The 21,945-nt window shown below is 41.0% G+C and overlaps 1 protein-coding gene across 2 annotated transcripts in view; it reads right to left on the reverse strand.

The window, feature by feature from the left end:
- Positions 1-21,945, reverse strand: part of LOC124720110 (large subunit GTPase 1 homolog) — a 171,788-nt gene that overhangs the window by 105,840 nt on the left and 44,003 nt on the right. The window lies entirely within an intron of this gene.

Below are 21,945 nucleotides of genomic sequence, written 5' to 3' on the forward strand. Positions count from 1 at the left end.
ATGGGGGGCCAGCACATTAGTCACAACTCGCCACTGTGTTCCTCGAACCCCTCCATCAGGTTCCCGATCTCGAGACATGGTGCATTATCTTGCTGAAAAATGCCACTCCCGTCAGAAAATGTGATGGTCGCGAAGGCGCCTAAGTGGTCCACAACCAGTGTACGACACTCCTCGGCCGTCACGGTGTCTCGCACGATCTCAACTGGATCTAGGGATGCCCAGGTGAATACTCCCCAGGATCACCCATTCATGACACCAATCGACAGCATTGCTATTCTTCGTGCTCAAATCAGTTAAGCAATCGGAACCATAGATGCTGCAATGCCACAGGCAGAACTCTAATATTGCCTAATGTTCAATGACAGTTCGGTTACACACAAATTCTGAAACAACAGGAAAAAAATCTTTGAGAGCTGCTAACAATTTGCAGGTTATTAGTTTTTGAAATGACAGCGGACTTTATGGAGACCCTGCACGAGGCTTTAATTTCAGACAGAATGGCTTTCCAGCCCCTCCCAGGCATTTTTTTTATAACTCACTGAAACAAGTCGGCACCAGAAATTTACATTAGTACACACATATTAAATTGTAACATAACTATTAATTTGCCGCTGTGCCAGCAGCGGGAAATATGACTGGGTGACCGGCATGATACAAGGGGGCAGGGGCATGGGGCGATGTTCCGTGTGTGTGTGTGTGTGTGTGTGTGTGTGTGTGTGTGTGTGTGTGTGTGTGTGTGTAGGGGGAGGGGGGGAGGAGGGGGGGCACACACATGTACTCAAGATAAGTTGGGCTTCTTTCCGAAGTTGTGATCGGCACAATAACTCACGAATTTTCTAAACATCTCAGTGCTAAGTGTGCCACATATAAATGCAGAATGACAACAATTTTCATTTGTGAATTACTTTTGTACTTTTTACAGCATCACATTTTTAATACAACAAAATACCCAACGCAATAAAGTGCTTCATTGTGACCACTTATGAAAGATATCAGCACTTTGGGGCGTACTTAAAGTTATTAATCAACTATTAAGGAAGCAGATATATTTTTGTAAAGGTTTCTTTAAATTACCATTATCAGTCACAAACTTTGTCAACTATTGTTTTATTTATTTAGCGACATGTTTAGAGGGAATACCTCATCTTCAGGCTACATGGCATTACAAAAACAACTTTACAACAAGGTCATACTGATGTCACATAGTCTTTTTGTAAATGCTGTGGTCATCCTGTTGAAGAAGAGAAAACTTAGAGGCGATGTCACTTTGGAAGCTGGACTGATGTCTGCACAAAAATGTTTTGTAATGGTCACTCACTTTGTTCTTCTGGCGTGGCAGTCTCGTTGTGATGTGCTGCTGTGTATGCATTTCCGTGGCTCTCTTGGTCACTGTTCACAAACTGTCACTAACATAGCAGTGACTTGGAAACACGATCACAAACACTTCTGTAGTGCAGTGGACAAGATGGCGGTCAAAATACAGCCGGTTTCGATTGGACTATTAATTTGTCGATCTATGTGGTGTCAGATGTTGAAATGTCTTCTGCACGTCTTGTTATCGTATTACAGATGTAGGTTGACAAAATACATTACAAATTGAGCACCTGTTACAACATTATTGAACACGTCATGATATAAACTATTTATTTTATATATTTCTAAGGTATTGCTGGGCCTAGAGTCAAACGACTGTCATGTTATGTACCTTTTATTCTAGCCCTTTTCCAGTCAGCCGATTTGGAGTGGTGTGTGCTAAAAATGCTACGTTCTATTTAAATTACCATATTTCGCACAGTATTCACTTTAAAAATATGAAAAAATTACCGCTTATCCATAAAAGTATGTAGAATATTATGGCTTACACAGATTATCATAATGTTTCAAGTTAATTTTATTGTGACAGTCCAAATAAAATATTTTTTTAAAAATATTATAAATTTGACTTTGATTCCATATATCCAACACTGTGCTTCAATTTAAGAAGGCTAACTACAGTCCATAGAATCCACACACATTTCTGAGTAAAATGACATGAGGGGTATGAAATTTGTGTTATTTTGAAAGATAATAATTATTTATTTGAAGAGAACATTACAGATTTTCCATGTCTACAGTATGACTTACATTTGTGTTTAGGAAAACATTCACCATGCAACCTCTTATTACACCTATTGCAAACAGTTCTTTACCTTCTTTTCCTTCCCTCACTAGTACACACACAGCATCTTGACTCTTTCTTCTCTGGAAGTTTTCTCAAACCAGGAGAACCACGAGGATCATCAGTTGCATTTTTTTCTTGCAGCCATTCATCTGACAAGGCTTCAATTATCATTACGATATATACATATCTGGAAACAACTTTCCTTCCTTAATTATGCTCTTTGTATAATATGTAAGAGTTCAGCACCATTCTTGACATTATGTTAAAAGCTACCTTCTTCCAGTAATGAAGAGTTCGCCTCTCATCCAAATATGCGTACAGCATCATGTCGGATGTGTCTATTCCACCCATATACTGGTTGTACTGGTGTATTATTTCTGGCTTTTTTACTGTTTTATTTTTATTTTGGACTTCAATGTCAGCAGCACCAACTTTACTTGACAATAAGAGAACGGGGGTTTGCTGGGTTTTTTCCTCTCGGTACGCACATGCTAGTGCTGGACCTGACTTACAATACATCTTTTCCCCAATTGCAAATTTCTTTCTAAATTGCTCTGGCAAATATTTCTTTTTTTTTTTCTTACAGTGCCAGTAATGTATGAACCTAATTTATAAAGACTTTTTACAAGTGGTACTGACATGAAAAAGTTGTCCACAAAGATATGATATCCCTTGTTCAAATAATTGCCCAAATGCAGTAACTTCTGGACAACACAGTAACCTAAGCCATGTCTTGCAATCTCAGCCTTATCTTCTTGGCTTTTGGCACCTCTGTAAGTATAAAACCCAAGACAATAGTGCATTATAGAGTCACACAGCATCCAGAATTTGATTCCCCATCGGTGGTGGTGTTTGTTTGGCAAATACTGTAATAGGGAAGTGTGACATTAAGTGGCAACTAGACTCTCATCAATACTAAGTTGTTCATGAGGTATGTAATGATGTCTAAATATACGGTGTGTTACAAAAAGGTACAGCCGAACTTTCAGGAAACATTCCTCACACACAAATAAAGAAAAGATGTTATGTGGACATGTGTCTGGAAACGCTTAATTTACAAGTTAGAGCTCATTTTAGTTTTGTCAGAATGTACTGTACTTCCTCGATTCACCGCCAGTTGGCCCAATTGAAGGAAGGTAATGTTGACTTCGGTACTTGTGTTGACATGCGACTCATTGCTCTACAGTATCAGCATCAAGCACATCAGTACGTAGCATCAACAGGTTAGTGTTCATCACGAACGTGGTTTTCCAGTCAGTGCAATGTTTACAAATGCGGAGTTGGCAGATGCCCATTTTATGTATGGATTAGCACGGGGCAATAGTCGTGGCGCGCTACGTTTGTATCGAGACAGATTTCCAGAACGAAGGTGTCCCGACAGGAAGACGTTCGAAGCAACTGATCGGCGTCTTAGGGAGCACGGAACATTCCAGCCTACGACTCGCGACTGGGGAAGACCTAGAACGACAAGGACACCTGCAATGGACGAGGAAATTCTTTTTGCAGTTGACGATAACCCTAATGTCAGTGTCAGAGAAGTTGCTGCTGTACAAGGTAACGTTGACCACGTCACTGTATGGAGAGTGCTACGGGAGAACCAGTTGTTTCCGTACCGTGTACAGGCACTATCAGCAGCTGATTGGCCTCCACGGGTACACTTCTGCGAATGGTTCATCCGACAATGTGTCAATCCTCATTTCAGTGCAAATGTTCTCTTTACGGGTGAGGCTACATCCCAACGTGATGAAATTGTAAATTTTCACAATCAATATGTGTGGGCTGACGAGAATCCGCACACAATTGTGCAGTCACGTCATCAACACTGATTTTCTGTGAATGTTTGGGCAGGCATTGTTGGTGATGTCTCGATTGGGCCCCACATTCTTCCACCTACGTTCAATGGAGCAGGTTATCATGATTTCGTATGGGATACTCTACCTGTGCTGCTAGAATGTGTGCCTTTACAAGTACGACACAACATGTGGTTCAAGCACGATGGAGCTCCTGCACATTTCAGTTGAAGTGTTCGTACGCTTCTCAACAACAGATTCGGTGACCGACGGAATGGTAGAGGCGGACCAATTCCGTGACCTCCACGCTCTTCTGACCTCAACCCTCTTGACTTTCATTTACGGGGGCATTTGAAAGCTCTTGTCTATGCAACCCCGGTACCAAATGTAGAGACTCTTCGTGCTCGTGTTGTAGACAGCTGTGATACAATACGCCGTTCTCCAGGGCTGCATCAGCGCATCAGGGATTCCATGAGACCAAGGGTGGATGCACGTATCCTTGCTAACGGAGGACATTTTGAACATTTCCTGTAACAAAGTGTATGAAGTCACACTGGTACGTTCTGTTGCTGTGTGTTTCCATTCCATGATTAATGTGATTTGAAGAGAAGTAATAAAATGAGCTCTAACATGGAAAGTAAGCAATCCTGGACACATGTCCACATAAAATATTTTCTTTCTTTGTGTGTGAAGAATGTTTCCTGAAAGTTTGGCCGTACCTTCTTGTAACTCACTGTATTATTAGCATGATCTACCAATGGCTGGTACCTGATACATGGGTCATAATCAGGATGGCCTGGTGCTGGACATTTCTCACTATCCACAAGATGAAAGAATTTCATAAGATGCCTAAATCGGTGGGCAGAAAACATTTTACCAAACCGTGGAAATCCCTGTGACAATTTCGTGCTCCAGTATGAGAGCATTTTGGGCCTTTTATAGAGTCCCATATTTAGTAAGCAAGCAATAAAACCTCTTACCTCGGTACTTGTCACATTCTTCCGTTTCTTATACGGTTTGGACAATGTAGCACGTTTGGTTATAAACTGTTTAGCTGAGCGGTTTGTTTGTTACAATAAGCTGCAGCAACATTGTAGTAAAGAATAGATTGAAACATTCTATCACAGGAGATCCTGCTGGCGGCATATGTTTTGGTCCTGGCAGCTCTTGAAATGGATGTGGTAATGGCTGTAGTGTTTCAGGTGCAATTACTTCAGTGTATTGTACATCTTCCATTTCGTCTTCACTTTCATTCACAATATCAAGTACATCACTGTCACTTTCTGAACTGTTGCTACTTTCGCTAAAACACTTTGTATCACTAGTACATTCTAAAAGTTCACAAATTTCTTTGTTGGTAAGTGCTCTGCTGTGGCCTGGTGTAGGTCGCATTTTTCACAAAAAGTGGAGAAAGTAAACAAACTGTAAACTCTTATCGTGAAGAAAAACACACAGAAACAATGATAAATAACAGTACTGCACAAAAACAAGAACGTAGAATGCAATAATAGAACGTAAACACGTACTGCGAAACACGACGTCGATAAACAAATGGTGTAAAAGCATAATAATTTAACGCTAATATTTCACCGAAATGATACTAGATTGTCGATAGGTATCGACTTACACATAGCTCGAGGCAATGAGCATCTGTAATCGGCACATCGACACCATCTAGCACCCGATTCTGTAAGCTAAACGAGATGAATCGGCACTCTGACAGTATTAGTGTCAGTACAGGGTAACGATAGATCGTTACCTTGACATTCAATGGGCTAGGAGTACTGTAGTGTATTGGAAAAGGAATGTGAATTTTTGAAGTCAGTCATTTCATCCATGATCTCATTATTCCCCATGTGGCCACGGATGAATATTTCCGTTTCTTCCTAGATGCCCATTTTCCAGCTCTTTTCTAAATTATGTAGTACTTTGAGATCATTGTCTACTGTAACACTGTATCCTGTTTCATTTATATGTTTTGCTATAGCTGATTTATTCGGTTTACCAAGTCTGAAACCGTCAATGTGTTCTTTAAAGCCGGTTTTAAAATTTCTTCCCGTTTGGCCAAAGTAACATTTGTTGCAATGACTGCATGTAATTTTATAAACTCCTGATTTGTTAAGTTTCTCTGTGGGATGAGAGATGTCGTGTATCAGTTTCTATTTAAGTTGTTGTTTGGTGGGAAAGGTGATCCCGATGTCTGTTTTTTTAAACACCTCGGCTATTTTGTCTGACGTGACACCTAAATACGGTAACGTTATGTACTTGGGTTTTCGGATGCTGTGAGCGGAAGCTGTGCCACATCGTTTGTTATTTTTAGTTGTGCGTTGTGATACTGTGTTTGTTTCATGTTCATGATAGCCATTTTTACATGCAATGTATTTGATAGTGTTCATTTCTGTCTCATAGTCGGCAGAATTAAGTGGGAATTTCTGTGCTCTGTTTAACAAGGATCTGAATATAGCTGTGGAAGATGTGTGTATTTCGTCAACCTACATCTGTAATATGATGATAAGACGTACAGACAACATGTAAACATCTGACGCCACATAGATTGATAAATCGATAGTCAAATCAAATCCAGCTGTATTTCAACCATCATCTTGTCCACTGCACTACAGAACTGTTTGTGATGGTGTTTCCAAGTCACTGCTATGTTAGTGACAGTTTGTGAACAGTGACCAAGAGAGCCACGGAAATGGGTACACAGCAGCACATCACAACGAGACTGCCACACCAGAAGAACAAAGTGAGTGACCATTACAAAACATTTTTGTGCAGACTTCAGTCCAGCTTCCAAAGTGACATCGCCTCTAAGTTTTCTCTTCTTCAACAGGATGACCACAGCATTTACAAAAAGACTATGTAACATCAGTATGACCTTGTTGTAAAGTTGTTTTTGTAATGCCATGTAGCCTGAAGATGAGGTATTCCCTCTAAACATGTCGCTAAATAAATAAAACAATAGTTGACAAAGTTTGTGACTGATAATGGTAATTTAAAGAAACCTTAACATATTTCTTGAGACAGTCATGGTCGAAAAATAGGCAAAAAGATATATTTCTTACTTGTCCACAGCTATAAAGCAAATCACTTTCTGAACATTTTGTCCTGCACACATACTCCCTTGTTCAGTTTTAGCCTCGTATTCACTGAAGATAGGCACACGTCGGTAACTTCCACATCAACTGTCTTTCGGTACAACTTTGACTGATAAGCAATGCGACAATCAGTATGTGAAAAAATTGTCGTCAGAAGATGGTTACAGTCTGGTGAAAGTGATAAGTGTAATAATTAATGCATACGGGATTGAATATATTTACCTTTAAACGACATTCACGGCATCTGCTTAACATCTAACTCTGTGTCTCATATCACATCTGTATCATTTTTCCTCGCGCTTCACGAAGCTGGAATGGTATGTGAACCCGATGGGCCACGAATTTCTGCATCGTAGCTCACTTCTAAATGCTTTTTTTAATTAATACTGGACACAGGTTCACCAAGTTGCTACAATGCAACTTTTCAAATTGTGGTTGGCAGCGGCTGAAAATGTGATGTCACAGCTACAAAGACTACTGACCTGTGCTGATACGTACAAGGTGTACTCAAAGTCTGGGAACACTCAATTATTTATTGCACAATAAATAAATGTTGTGCAGATGTCATACACATTGCGTTTGAAGAGAAACTCTGAAAGTTTTTTTTTTTTTACAAACATTTGATATGCGAACTACGAGTGGCCTGGCAGACGTCAATACGGTAATCAAATTCTTGCCATACCTGTTCCAGCATGGCATCGACTGTGGCAGTCGCTTCGCGTATTCTCTGCAGAGCTCTGCTACATCACGTGGTAGGGGCAGTACATACAGCAGATCTTTAATGTGTCCCCACAGAAGAAAGTCACACAGAGTGAGATCTGGTGACGGGGGAGGCCATTTAGTGAAATCGCTGTCTCCTCCCGTAGCACAGCCAATCCGTCGATGCGGCAGCTCTGTGTTCAGGTTCCCACTAACTTCACAATGAAAATGGGGTTGAGCCTCATCCTGCTGAACAATGAACAGAGAGTCTGATTGCATTTGAGGCATCAGCCATTGCTGCAACATGTCCAAGTAGGAATATCCAGTGATACTGCTCTTGGCAAAGAAGAATGGCCCGTACAGTTTTTGACGTGACAAGACACAAAAAACATTTACCTTTGGGGAATCACGTTCAAATTCAATGCATTTGTGTGGATGCTTTGTACCACAGATTCGACAATTATGCCTGTTTAGTGTGAAAAGTGGCTTTGTCACTGTAGCACACTTGTTTTTGTCAAACTCCAACACACAGAAAGCTCGCTCTGCACCCAAACTCACCATGTTTGCGACCAGCGCTGACTATCGGCAAATTACCAAACTATGCTGTGGCGGTATACGTGAAAAAAAAACTTTCAGGGTTTTTCATCGAAATGACATATGTATGATATCTGTACAATGTTTGGTTCTTGTGCAATAAATAATTGAAAGTGTTCCCTGACTTTATGTACACCCTGTGTAGAGCAAAACTAGGGTGCAAAGTGACACTGCTATGGGGACAGTTTAGTTTAGTTATGTCATGCTCCATAAATCATTTTCAGGATTATTTTATCTATATGATGTGGAAAAATTCAGATTACAAGATATATATATATATACACACACACACACACACACACACACATGAATAGTGCTAGTATTAATATTAAGTTCTGAAACAGAAACTCGTCCATGGAATAGGAGTTGTCCAAAAGAAATGATTTTAAGCTAGATTTAAAACTTGATCTGCTACCTGCCAGACACTTTATGTTGTGGGGCAAATGATCAAAGATTTTTGTTGCTGAATAATGTATTCCTTTTTGAGCAATTGACAGCTTCAATAACAGATAGTAAAGGTCATTTTTCCCTCTAGTGTTGTACGTATGAACATTACTGTTCCTCGCAAACTGAGATGGATTATTTATAACGAATTTCGTTAGTGAATATATGTACTCTGATGGTGCAGTTAAAATACCTGACTCCTTGAATAGGTGCATGCATGCTGTCCTTGGATGAACATCACTAATTATTCTCACTGCTCTCCTTTGTGCAATCAATACTTTATGTCTAAGTGGTGAGTTACCCCAGAAAACTATTTCACAAATATGCAAAGTACACTAGGAGGCTAATCTGTTTATTACCAAGACTAGTGATTAGCGAAAGAAGCTGAACTTAATTGTTTGAGAAGCTCAGTAATATGCTTCTCCCAGTTCAAGTTGTTATCAATGTGAACACCCAAAAATTTGGAGAAATCTACCCTGTTAACTGAGCCCTGTTCATATGCTACATTGTCAATTGTCGCTATGACTCGATTCGGTGTACAGAACTGGATATAGTGAGTTTTTTCAAAACTAATCTTTCAACTGCTCTGGACGTGTTAACGCATGTGCCTTTGTACCTGTCCCTGTGTGTTCTGAACGTGTTTACGTGTGCCACCAGTCCTTCTATGCATAAACACGTTCAGAGCACACAGGGACAGGTACAAAGGCGCATGCGTTAGCATGTCCAGAGCAGTTAAAGGGTTCAGGGAGAGTCCATTTTCTGAGAACCACTTAATAATTATTTGAGCCATCCTTAACAATATCTTCAGATGCTTTTTCTGGAATTGGATTTATTGTAACACTCGTGTCATTTGCCAAAAGTACTAGTTCTGCTTGCTGAACATTAACTGAGAGGTCATTCACATGAATAAGGAACAGCAGATGAGCCAAAATTGAACCCTGAGGGACTCCCTATGTGATAACTCCCCATTCACTAGAATTTACCACCTTCCAAACATTATTTGTGTTATTCAGCACAACTTTTTGCTTTCTGTTCATAAAGTACGACTCAAACCAGCTGTGTGTATAGCTTCCAATTCCATGAAACCTGAGTTTTTGTAAGAGGGTGACATGATCCACACAGTCAAATGCCTTGGAGAGATCACAAAAAATACCAACTGGTGATAATTTGTTATTTAGGGCTTGTACTATTTGATGGGTAAATGTGTAGACAGCATTCTCAGTCGAGTAACCCTTCCGCAATCCGAACTGTGACATGCTGAGTAAATTATTTTCACTTAAATGTGAGACAACTCCTGAATACATAACTTTTATGAATATTTTAGAAAATGAAGTCAGCAATGAGATTGGTCTATGATTATTTAAGTCTCTCTTGTCCCCTTTCAATTGAAGAGGTTTGACAATTGCGTATTTCAATCTGTCTGGAAAAATTACCTGTGTCAGCGAAGCATTACGTACATCTCTAAGGACTCCACTTATTAAATTAGAGCAACACTTCAAAATTCTGTTCGAGACTCCATCAACACCACATGAGCTCTTGTTTTTCAGTATATTTATAACTTCCTTAATTTCAGTGGGGAATGTTGGAGCTATTTCTAAAGGCCTAAAGTCCTGGGGAATGAAATTTTTAACATATTTTTTTGCTTCTTCAACTGAGCCCTTTAATTCTATTTTTGCTGCTACATTCAGAAAGTGACTGTTAAAAATAAAGGGATAGCAGCACTTGTTTACATTAAATCTTGTGGTTTTATTGGTCCCATTATAAGAAATTATCTCTAAAAACCCAGAATTTCAGAGCAGTATTTTGTAAAAAATGATTTTCTACAGTAAGTTCGACCACAAGTTTCCATAATTCGAAACTTATTATGTTTATTGCTGTGTGAGTTTGGAGGGGAGAGGGGGCGTTGTAGTATGGTAGAAGAAGTGTAATCCATAAATTTCAGAAATTGAGCGCTACCTACATGGCCCTTTGACAAGCTTCAGCTCTCTTATCTTATTCTCACACTTACTGCCTTCCCCAAATACCAATAGTGCAACCTTCCTTCCACAGGTTTGTATCTACATCCCCAAAGTAACTCCATTGCATTTCTGTACTGGCTGTACCCAGCAAGCGTGTCTCCAAATTCATTCGATGTCTACTGCCTTGCCTGCTTGATGATAACTCCAAACATTGGAGCAGTGTTTGACAAATGGTTGCATTAGTGTCTTTTATATCACTTCGTAAAATTCAGGAACCAGGCAGTAGTTATTAAAGTTGAAAAATATGAGAGGGAGGCAGTAGCTGAGAAAGGAGTGAGATAGGACTCTACGTTACCCCTGACGTTATTCAATCTGTATGAAGTGTAATTAAAAAAATAAATAAATAAAAAATAAAAATAATAATGGGAATTTTTGTTGTTCACAAGCGATCTTTATTTATTCACATCAACAACTTTGTTCCCTTCAATGTAATACCCATCAGATACATTACTCTTGAGCCAATACTGTTCCCAATCTTAAAGCACTTATGGAACTCACTTTTCGTTATAGTGTTCAGTTCCTTCAGTGATTCTGTTTCTAACTTATCAATGGCGACAAAATGACATCCTTTCACGGTTGTCTTCAGCCTCGGGAATGGAAAGAAGTCAAGAGGTTGCCACGTCCGGCAAATACTGTGGAGAGGGCAACATAACAGTTTTGTTTTTTGCCGAAGAAATCACAAACAGGTATTGAGATGTGAGCAGGAGCACCATCATAATGCAATTTCCATAAAGGGTTTTGCACAGATCTGGTCATTTTCTTTTCTTCAGATTGCTTCACAGAAATGGCACATAACTTCCAGTTAGTATTCCTTCCTGACCATTCAACCATAAGGCAGGACTCGTAATGCACTCTCTCACTGTAACTGAAGAAAACAGTGACAAGAACTTGTCCAACTTTTCCTGTCTCGGCTCTTCAGGTAGTTTTCATTGGGACGACCAGGCCTCGGTTTTGATGTAGTACCCACAAACCAACGTTCTGGCACCTATTATAACCTCCTTTAGAAATTCTAGATCATTGTTGACCTAATCTAGCATTCCTGAGTGATATCTACATTGATTTTTGTCAAAGTTCAATTTCGTGACAAACTTTGTTGCAAAATTTAAAAAAAATTGCCATTAATTTTGGATCACATTGATCACACCACATACACCGACGGTATTGATAGGTGATTAAAGTTTAGGGGAAGAAGAAAACATTTAAGGTTTGATGAGGACACTGTAACTGTCAGAAATGGCAGAGGGCTGGGAAGAGCAGTCAACCAGAATACAAAGTGTCTCGAGAAGAGGTTGTAAAATCAATATCGACGTAACTACACCGAAGGTAATAACACGTAAATTAACTAATTCAGGGGCATGACGAGGGAAGTAGATTAGGAAAGGAGACATTAACAGCAATAGATTTAACATCTGAGCATAGGACATAAAAGGTGGCATCACTCGTGCGAAACTCTGCTCGCCCTTTTCACACGGTATCCTCAAACCGTAGAGGGAGAGCAGCAAGCAGATTCGACACTCTGACGTTTCCAGAAAGCATCTGAGACGCTGCCCGTCTACAGACTGTCGACAAAGGTCCGAGCGTACATATTAGATTCCCAGGTACATGAGTGCCACAAACGTGTCTCGAGAAATACAGGGCGAGTCAAAAGTCCTTGGACACCTTCATAAGTTGGAAGATAAAACGGAAAATTGAATGTGATGATGGGAACATAGGTTTGATGTGGGGCCGCAACTCTTGGAGATAATCTCATTCATGGCCATCATCTTGAAATCCACCATTTTGGATTTTTTCTTTCTTTTTTTTTCCTTTTCTTTTAGGAAGGGGGGTGTACGATACATCAAACAACTCTCGCTTGAGCTCTGGAATGGAGAGGTGTAATTTGTTTTTGTCTATCTTGTACAGTTTAGAAGTTATTAATGTTCAAAGTTACCTTAATACCGACTCATGTCTCAGGATGGACGACACGTAGAACGTGTTGTAGCAGTCGGTACGAAGGTAATCTCCCAACTTTGAACATTAATAACCTATAAACTGTAGAAGACAGACAAAAACAAATTACACCACTAAATTCCAGAGCTCGAGTTAATGTTATTTGATGTGTCATACACCCCCCTTCCCATCTTAAAAAAATTACTTGAATCCAAAATGGCGGATTACAAGATGGCGGCCACGAATGACATTCACTCCAAAAGTTGCGGCCCCACGTCAAACGTATGTTCCCATCATCACATTTCAATTTTCCCTTTAACCTTCCAACTTATGAAGGTGTCCAAGGACTTTTAACTCGTGTATAACCCCATACACTGTCCTCGACAGCTTACGTTTGTCAGGGATGAGGGAATCTTTGAGAGAGCCACAACCCAAAGTTTGATGCGACTGCTATTATCCTCTATATACACTAATGATCTGACAGACAGGGTGAGTGGCTGGCTGCCGGCGACATAGCTCGGTATACGGGAAGGTATCACCGTTTGGTGAATGTAGGAGGATACAAGATGATTTAGACAGAATTTCTGGACAGTTTGATGAATAACTGCCAGTTCTTTTTAAAAGAGAGAGAGAGAGAGAGAGAGAGAGAGAGAGAGAGAGAGAGAGAGAGAGAGAGAGAGAGAGAGAGAGTCATGGATATCAGTAGGAAAAAGAATCCTTGTTGTTGTGGTCTTCAGTCCAGAGACTGGCTTGATGCAGTTCTCCATGCAACTCTATCCTGTGCAAGCTTCTTCATCTCCCAGTACCTACTGCAACCTACATCCTTCTGAATCTTTTTAGTGTATTCATCTCTTGGTCTCCCTCTATGATTTTTACCCTCCACGCTGCCCTCCAATACTAAATTGGTGATCCCTCGATGCCACAGAATATGCCCTATTCGCCGATCCCTTCTTCTAGTCAAGTTGTGCCACAAATTTCTCTGCTCTCCAATTCTATTCAGTACCTCCTCATTAGTTATGTGATCTACCCATCTAATCTTCAGCATTCTTCTGTAGCACCGCATTTCGAAAGCTTCTATTCTCTTCTTGTCCAAACTATTTATCGTCCATGTTTCACTTACATACATGGCTACACTCCATACAAATACTTCCTGACATTTAAATCTATACTCTATGTTAACAAATTTCTCTTCTTCCTGCAATGTTCAAATACAGCATTAGTAGTCTGCTTCTCGAGACCATTATGTCGATTAAATGTCTAGGCGTGACATTACACAGCAATACAAAAGGGAATGAATACCTAAGGATCGTACCAGTGTTCGGATGAAAAGGTATAGAATGTCAGTCGAAATTTGCATATGCCGCTTCGAAATAACACAGTCGGGCATCTAATCTCGGGACGTGGACAAGTGTCCGATGTGGTTAACAGCGATGTGTACTGTGAGACACGCTGCAGCCTACGTGAGTCCATCGAGAGCAAACGACCTGGGCTGCTCGTGAAGGGAATGACTGTGCTGCAGGATAACACGTGTGCACACCTCCGAGGTAACACATAGCGTAATGGCCAAGTTCAAGTGGGTGCAGCTCGAGCACCTGCCCTCCAGTCCAGACATGTCACTCTGCAATTTTCACGTGTGTGCTTCATTACAAAAAAAAAAACACAACATTGTGAAGGAGAGCACTTCAACTCTGTCGACGAACTGGAGGACGCGGTGGAGAACTGGTTCCCTTCAGTCACGGAAATCTCTGAGCTCGTGGAACATCGGGATGTTGTACCAGGTGATCAAAAAGTCAGTATAAATTTGAAAACTTAATAAACCACGGAATAATGTAGATAGAGAGGTAAAAATTGACACACATGCTTGGAATGGCATGGGGTTTTATCACAAAAAAAAACACCCCATATTGATAGATACGTGAAAGATCTCTTGCATGCGTCGTTAGGTGATGAGATCGTTTGCTCAGCCGCCACGTTCGTCGTGCTTGGCCTCCCAGGTCCCCAGACCTCAGTCTGTGCGATTATTGGCTTTGGGGTTACCTGAAGTCACAAGTGTATCGTGATCGACCGACATCTCTAGGGATGTTGAAACACAACATCCGACGCTAATGCCTCACCATAACTCCGGACATGCTCTACATTGCTGTTCACAGCATTATTCCCCGACTACAGCTATTGTTGAGGAATGATGGTGGACATATTGAGCATTTCCTGTAAAGAACATCATCTTAGCTTTGTCTTACATTGCTATGCTAATTATTGATATTCTGATCAGATGAAGTGCCGTCTGTCAGACATTTTTTGAACGTTTGTATTTTTTTTTTTTTTTTTTGTTATAATAAAACCCCATGTCATTCCAAGCATGTGTGTCAATCTGTACCTCTCTATCTACATTATTCCGTGATTTATTCAGTTTTCAAATTTATACTGACTTTTTGATCACCTGGTACTTGGGCATCTGGTGATTATTTTTGAATGAAACATCAATTATACCCACAGTGTTGCTTTGTACCCCTTCTTTTGAACACCTCTCATACGAGGGTCAGTTGAAAAGTTCTCGGAATCACCACGAGAGGTCAGCACTAGCGCAATGAGTTGTTCACGTGATATTCACTGGACTGTTGTCTGTAAACACGTGCCACATCAGAGCTCTCAGAAGAGAGCTGTGGCAATGATGTGGCTCTGTCGTCGTTCCCGCGTAGTGATTTGCAAAGATGGGGGCAAAAAAAAAAAAAAAAAAAAAAAAATCGGGGTTCAAGCAGTGATTAAGTACTTCGTAAAGAAATGTATGAAAGCAAAGGACATTGGTGCCAATGTCCAGAGTGCTCTGGGGACTCTGCTCCTTCATATTCAACTGTTGCCAAGTGGACAAATCAACTTAAATTTGGTCAGGAGAGTTCAGATGATGATGCGCGTAGTGGTCAGCCGAGAGAAACTATTGCAAAAGTGTACAAAATGGCCATGGAGGATCACCAATTGAAAGTGCGTGAAATTGCTCACGCTTGCCAGATGTCATCTGAAACGGCATATCACATTTTAATTGAAGCATTAGAAATGAAAAAATCATCTGCAAGACGAGTGCCACGACTCTTGATGGTGGATCAAAAATGCACGAGAATGGATATCAGAACAATGTTTGGCCCGTTTTAGGAGAAGGAACAAGATTTTTTGTGCCAGTTTGTGACCACAGGTGGAACTTGGGTGCACTACCATACCCCAGAGACAAAACAATAGAAAAAGCAGCGGAAACATGCTGATTTTCTACCACTAAAGAAAGTAAAGACAATTCCTTCAGTGGGAAAGGTCATGGCATCCGTGTTCTGGGATGCGAAGGGGATTGTTTGTAGATTATCTCCCCACTGGGCAAGCAATTACTGGAGAATACTATGCTAACCTCCCGGACAAATTGCAACAAAAGATACACGAAAGAAGGCCACGTATAGCATGGAAGAAAGACATTTTCCATCAATACAAAGCACGTCCGCACACATGTGCCGTCAACATGGCAAAGTTACACGAACTACGGTATGAACTGTTGCCACACCTGCCTTATTCACCTCATTCGTCTCCATTAGACTCTTCCCAAAACTGAACATTTTTCTTGGTGGATGAAGATTCACTTCAAACAAAGAACTGATAGCCGGAGTTGACAGCTATTTTGCGGGCCTGTAGGAAACTCATTTTCGAGATTGGATCGAGGCACTGGAACATCGTTGGACCGAGTGCATTAAACTACTAGGAGAGTACACTGAAAAATGAAAAAATTTCAGTGATGTAAGTACTTTTTTTCTATTCTGCTCTGAGAACTTTCCAAACCACCCTCCTAGCAGGGAAGGCGAATGGCAACCTTCATTTTATTGGGAGAATTTTGGGAAAGTGCAACTGATTTACAAAGAAGACATCTTATATAACACTAGTGTGAACCATTCTCGAGTAATGTTCCCCACCAGTTCAGATTAAAGCAAGACATTGAAGCAATTCAGAAGCATGTTTTTACATTTGTTACCAGTAAGTTTGATCAGCATGTGAATATTACAAAGACAGTTCGGGAACTCGAATGGGAAACCCCAGAGAGAAGACAGGGGTCTTTTTGCAGGGCACTTTTGAGGAAATTAACAGGACCGGCATCTGATGCCGACTGCAGAATGATTCTACTGCTGGTGACACACATTTAATAAGCAGACCACAAAGATAAGAGAAATTAGGGCTCCTATAGAGGCTTATAGACAGTCATTTTTCCCTTACTTGGTCTCCAAGTGGAACAGAAAAGGAAGTGACTGGTAACGGTATACAGTACGCACTGCCATGAAGTGGCGGATACATACGGGGGGGGCGCGCAGGAGAGAGCGAGCGGAGCTGAAGACAACAGAAAATGGGCTGCCGAGCATAGAAATTTCTGACATTTTCTTCGGTTTCAGTTCAATGAGGAGTGATAGCAGCCAAGGTAGCCAGAAACATTTGTACCTTGTATGCAGATAATGGCGCAGGACAGAGCTTGGCAATAAAATGGTTTTCCATTTTATGGAGGATTGTTTCGACATTAGTGATTCCCCACAGTCAGGAAGACATTCAAGGTTTGACAAATATCATTGCGAGGAGTGTTTTTTAAGTAAGTATCGTTTTGAAATTAAAAAAGATGTCCAAAGATATCTCAATAATTTTATTTTTACATGAAAGCCTGTACCTTAATCTACACACTGACACCATTACAGTCTGATTCTTCCTTGTTTACGTTGTGTACTGAGTGTTTAAGATGCCTCCGATAATCGTAAGTCCTGCTGACTGTGAAGTACGGGCTGTTATAAGATTTCTTAGTGTGTGTGAAAAATCTTACAGGACTTAACTGCTAAGGTCATCAGTCCCTAAGCTTACACACTACTTAACCTAAATTATCCTAAGGACAAGCACACACACCCATGCCCGAGGGAGGACTCGAACCTCTGCCGGGACCAGCCGCACAGTCCATGACTGCAGCACCTTAGACCACTCGGCTAATCCCGCGTGGGGTTTCTTAGTGCTAAAGGCCTAAAAGCGAATGATATTCATTGTGAGATCTGTGCAGTTTACAGAGAAAACATTATGAGGATGGAATGCTAAGAAAGTGGGTGAGAGCATTTAAAGATGGCCGCACAAATGTGCGCAATGTACAACGGATTGGGCGTCCTTCGGTCGTTAATGAAAGTTTGGTGCAGGAAGTGGACAATAAGGTGAGAGAAAACAGACACTTTATGATTTCCTTCTTGCGAGATGACTTTCCTAATGTTTCTCGTAGTGTTTTGTATGGCAATGTGACCGATCACTTGAATTACCGAAAATTGTGCGCACGTTGGGTACCGAAAATGTTGACGGGTATGCACAAAACCAAACGTTTAGACAGTGGATTGACTTTCCTTGAATAGTACCACAACGACACTCATGATTTCTTAAGCCAAAATGTTACGGGCGATGAAACACGGGTGGCCTACGTCACACCATAATCAAAGCAACAGTCCACGGAAGTTGAGCAAGGGCATCGTTTTGCTGTAAGACAATGCCCGTCCGCATGTGGTGAATCAGACCAAAGATCTCATCACATCTTTTCGATGGGAAACTCGAAATCATCCTCCGTACAGCCCCGATCTTGCGCCCAGTGACTACCATCTGTTCCTGCACCTGAAGAAACATCTGGGTGGTCAGCGTCTTGGAGATGACAACGAAGTCAAAACAGGGGTGGTGCAGTGGTTAACAAGTCAGGCGGCAGACTTCTATGAGGAGGGTACTCAAAAACTGGTACAACGTTATCACAAGTGCCCCAATATTGTCGGAAATTATGAGAAAAGTAGATTAAGGTACAGGTTTTCATGTAAAAATAAAATTATTGAGATATCTTAGCACGCCTTTCTTTAATTTCAAAATGGTACTTACTTAAAAAAACATGCCTCATACTTGCATTAATCCACAATGATCCATGTCAGTGTGCTAGAGAACCAGCAAATATGACGAACTGTGATCATTCCGCCATCGTGCAATTTAAGCTAAAATCACAAAAATCAGCTGGTGGCCACTTGTGCAACTCGTCATCAACTAGCTCGTGGACAACACCGACTATTCCTACCCTGTATCATTATAGGTGATGAGAAATAGTGTATTTGTGCTAACTTAAGGAAAGTAAAGGAATGTTCAAGTGCAAACAAAGGAGCAACTCCGGGTACAAAGACGTGCGCACATCCACAAAAGATAATATTATGCGTCTGCTGGAACAGTTGTAATGTCTCGTGCAGCGGTCTCTCCGCGATATTTTCAGAAATTTTTATAAATTATATAACTCAGTACATATCTCGAAATATCTCTTCTTATCTTACCGATTCCTAAACTTTAATATATGATGATTATAAATACAAAATAGTTTCAAGCCCTATTATTCCTTGGAGTGTGCATTTACTCCATGGAATAGCTTCTCTGCTAGCTATGTTTTCTCTTATGAACAGAATGATTCAGATCTTGCCGATTAGCCATGAAGGAACAAAGATGTATATGTATGTACTGTTGAGCTAGTCACCATCTTGATGAGATTCTGTATGGGAAGGAATTTAATACATGAACTAAACTAAAGTAAGTGGGTTCGCGTATTATTTAACTGATTATTATTGACAGTGTCTGCTTACTACACTGTGTTGCATGGGATCAGTGGGGAACGTCTGATTTACACTGGACAAACCTGCCGTTTTGTACACTCAAGATATCCAGTTTATTACTTTCAATAAATGGGCTAACACGGTCTTACCAGCAGATCTCCGGTCTTCCCCATGTGATCACCGAAAGTTAATAATTATTACAAATGTTTTCAGGAGATCGACTGACAATTTTCGTCGAACCGAGACTTCGAAATTGCTTCACTGACTTATGGGATTTAAGTTAAGCTCAATTTAATCAGTATGGAACAGTATTGAACTGTGTGAATGTGATAAGCCTTCTTTGTGAATGAAAACTCCCTTAATATACGCATGTTTTTTACTATCCTGATCAGTCTCTTGCAGTGGTCTGTCCGCGATATCTTCAGAAATTTTTATAAAATATACAGGGTGTTACAAAAAGGTACGGCCAAACTTTCAGGAAACATTCCTCACACACAAAGAGAGAAAATATGTTATGTGGACATGTGTCCGGAAACGCTTACCTTCCATGTTAGAGCTCATTTTATTACTTCTCTTCAAATCACATTAATCATGAAATGGAAACACACAGCAACAGAACTTACCAGTGTGACATCAAACACTTTGTTATAGGAAATGTTCAAAATTTCCTCCATTAGCAAGGATGCGTGCATCCACCCTCCGTCGCACGGAATCTCTGATGCGCTGATGCAGCCCTGGAGAAAGGTGTATTGTATCACAGCCGTCCACAATACAAGCACGAAGAGTCTCTACATTTGGTACCGGGGTTGTGTAGACAAGAGCTTTCAAATGCCCCCATAAATGAAAGTCAAGAGGGTTGAGGTCAGGAGAGCGTGGAGACCACGGAATTGGTCCGCCCCTACCAATCCGTCGGTGACCAAATCTGTCGTTGAGAAGCGTACGAACACTTCGACTGAAATGTGCAGGAGCTCCATCGTGCGTGAACCACATGTTGTGTTGTACTTGTAAAGGCACATGTTCTAGCAGCACAGGTAGAGTATCCCATACGAAATCATGATAATGTGCTCCATTGAGCGTACGTGGGAGAACATGGGGCCCAACCGAGACATCACCAACAATGCCTGCCCAAACGTTCACAGAAAATCTGTGTCAATGACATGATTGCACAATTGCGTGCAGATTCTCGTCAGCCCACACGTGTCGATTGTGAAAATTTACAATTTGATCACGTCGGAATGAAGCCTCATCTGTAAAGAGAACATTTGCGCAGAAATGAGGATTGATGAAGCCTCATCCGTAAAGAGAACATCTGCACTGAAATGAGGATTGACACATTGACGGATGAACCATTCGCAGAAGTGTACCTGTGGAGGCCAATCAGCTGCTGGCAGTGCCTGCACACGCTGTACATGATGCAGAAACAAGTGGTTCTCCCATAGCACTCTCCATACAGTGACGTGGTCAACGTTACCTTGTACAGCAGCAACTTCTCCGACGCTGACATTAGGGTTATCGTCAACTGCACGAAGAATTGCATTGTCCATTGCAGGTGTCCTCATCGTTCTAGGTCTTCCACAGTCGCGAGTCGTAGGCTGGAATGTTCCGTGCTCCCTAAGACGCCGATCAATTGCTTCGAACGTCTTGCTGTCGGGACACCTTCATTCTGGAAATCTGTCTCGATACAAACGTACCGCGCCATGGCTATTGCCCCGTGCTAATCTATACATCAAATGGGCATCTGCCAACTCCGAATTTGTAAACATTGCACTGACTGCAAAACCACGTTCGTGATCGACACTAACCTGTTGATGCTACGTACTGATGTGTCTGTAGACCAATGAGTCGCATGTCGACACAAGCACCGAAGTCAACATTACCTTCCTTCAATTGGGCCAACTGGCGGTGAGTCGAGGAAGTACAGTACATACTGAGGAAACTAAAATGAGCTCTAACATGGGAATTAAGCGTTTCCGGACACATGTCCACATAACATCTTTTCTTTTATTTGTGTGTGAGGAATGTTTCCTGAAAGTTTGGCCATACCTTTTTGTAACTCAGTACATATCTCGAAATATCTCTTCGTATCTTACCGATTCCTAAACTTTAATATACGATGATTATCAATGCAAAGTAGTTTCAAGCCCTATTATTCCTTGGAGCGTGCATTTACTCCATGGAATAGCTTCTCTGCTATCTATGTTTTCTCTTACGAAAAGAGTGATTCAGATCTTGCCGATTAGCCGTGAAAGAAGGAAGATGTGGTGTACTACGAGTTGCTTCCAGGAGCTGGAACAATCACTGCCGACACATATTGTTAACAACTGAGATGTCTCGCAGACACAATACGAGAATGGAGACCGGGAAGACTGAGTGAAGCGACGCTACTCCATGATAATGCCTGCTCACATTCTGCCACACCACTACACAGGAGTTGTGTCAGTAAGTCATTGCATACCCACCTTATTCATCTGATCTCGTGCCTCCAGATTTTCACCTTTTCCGCCCTCTGTCGAATAATCTTCAAGGAACTACCTTTCTCCATGAAAATGAGTCGAAAAAGTACCCCGGCATTGGCAGACTGTTGTAAATGGTGAAGGA

The sequence above is a fragment of the Schistocerca piceifrons genome, chromosome 11 (assembly GCF_021461385.2).
Source record: "Schistocerca piceifrons isolate TAMUIC-IGC-003096 chromosome 11, iqSchPice1.1, whole genome shotgun sequence".
NCBI lineage: Eukaryota > Metazoa > Arthropoda > Insecta > Orthoptera > Acrididae > Schistocerca > Schistocerca piceifrons.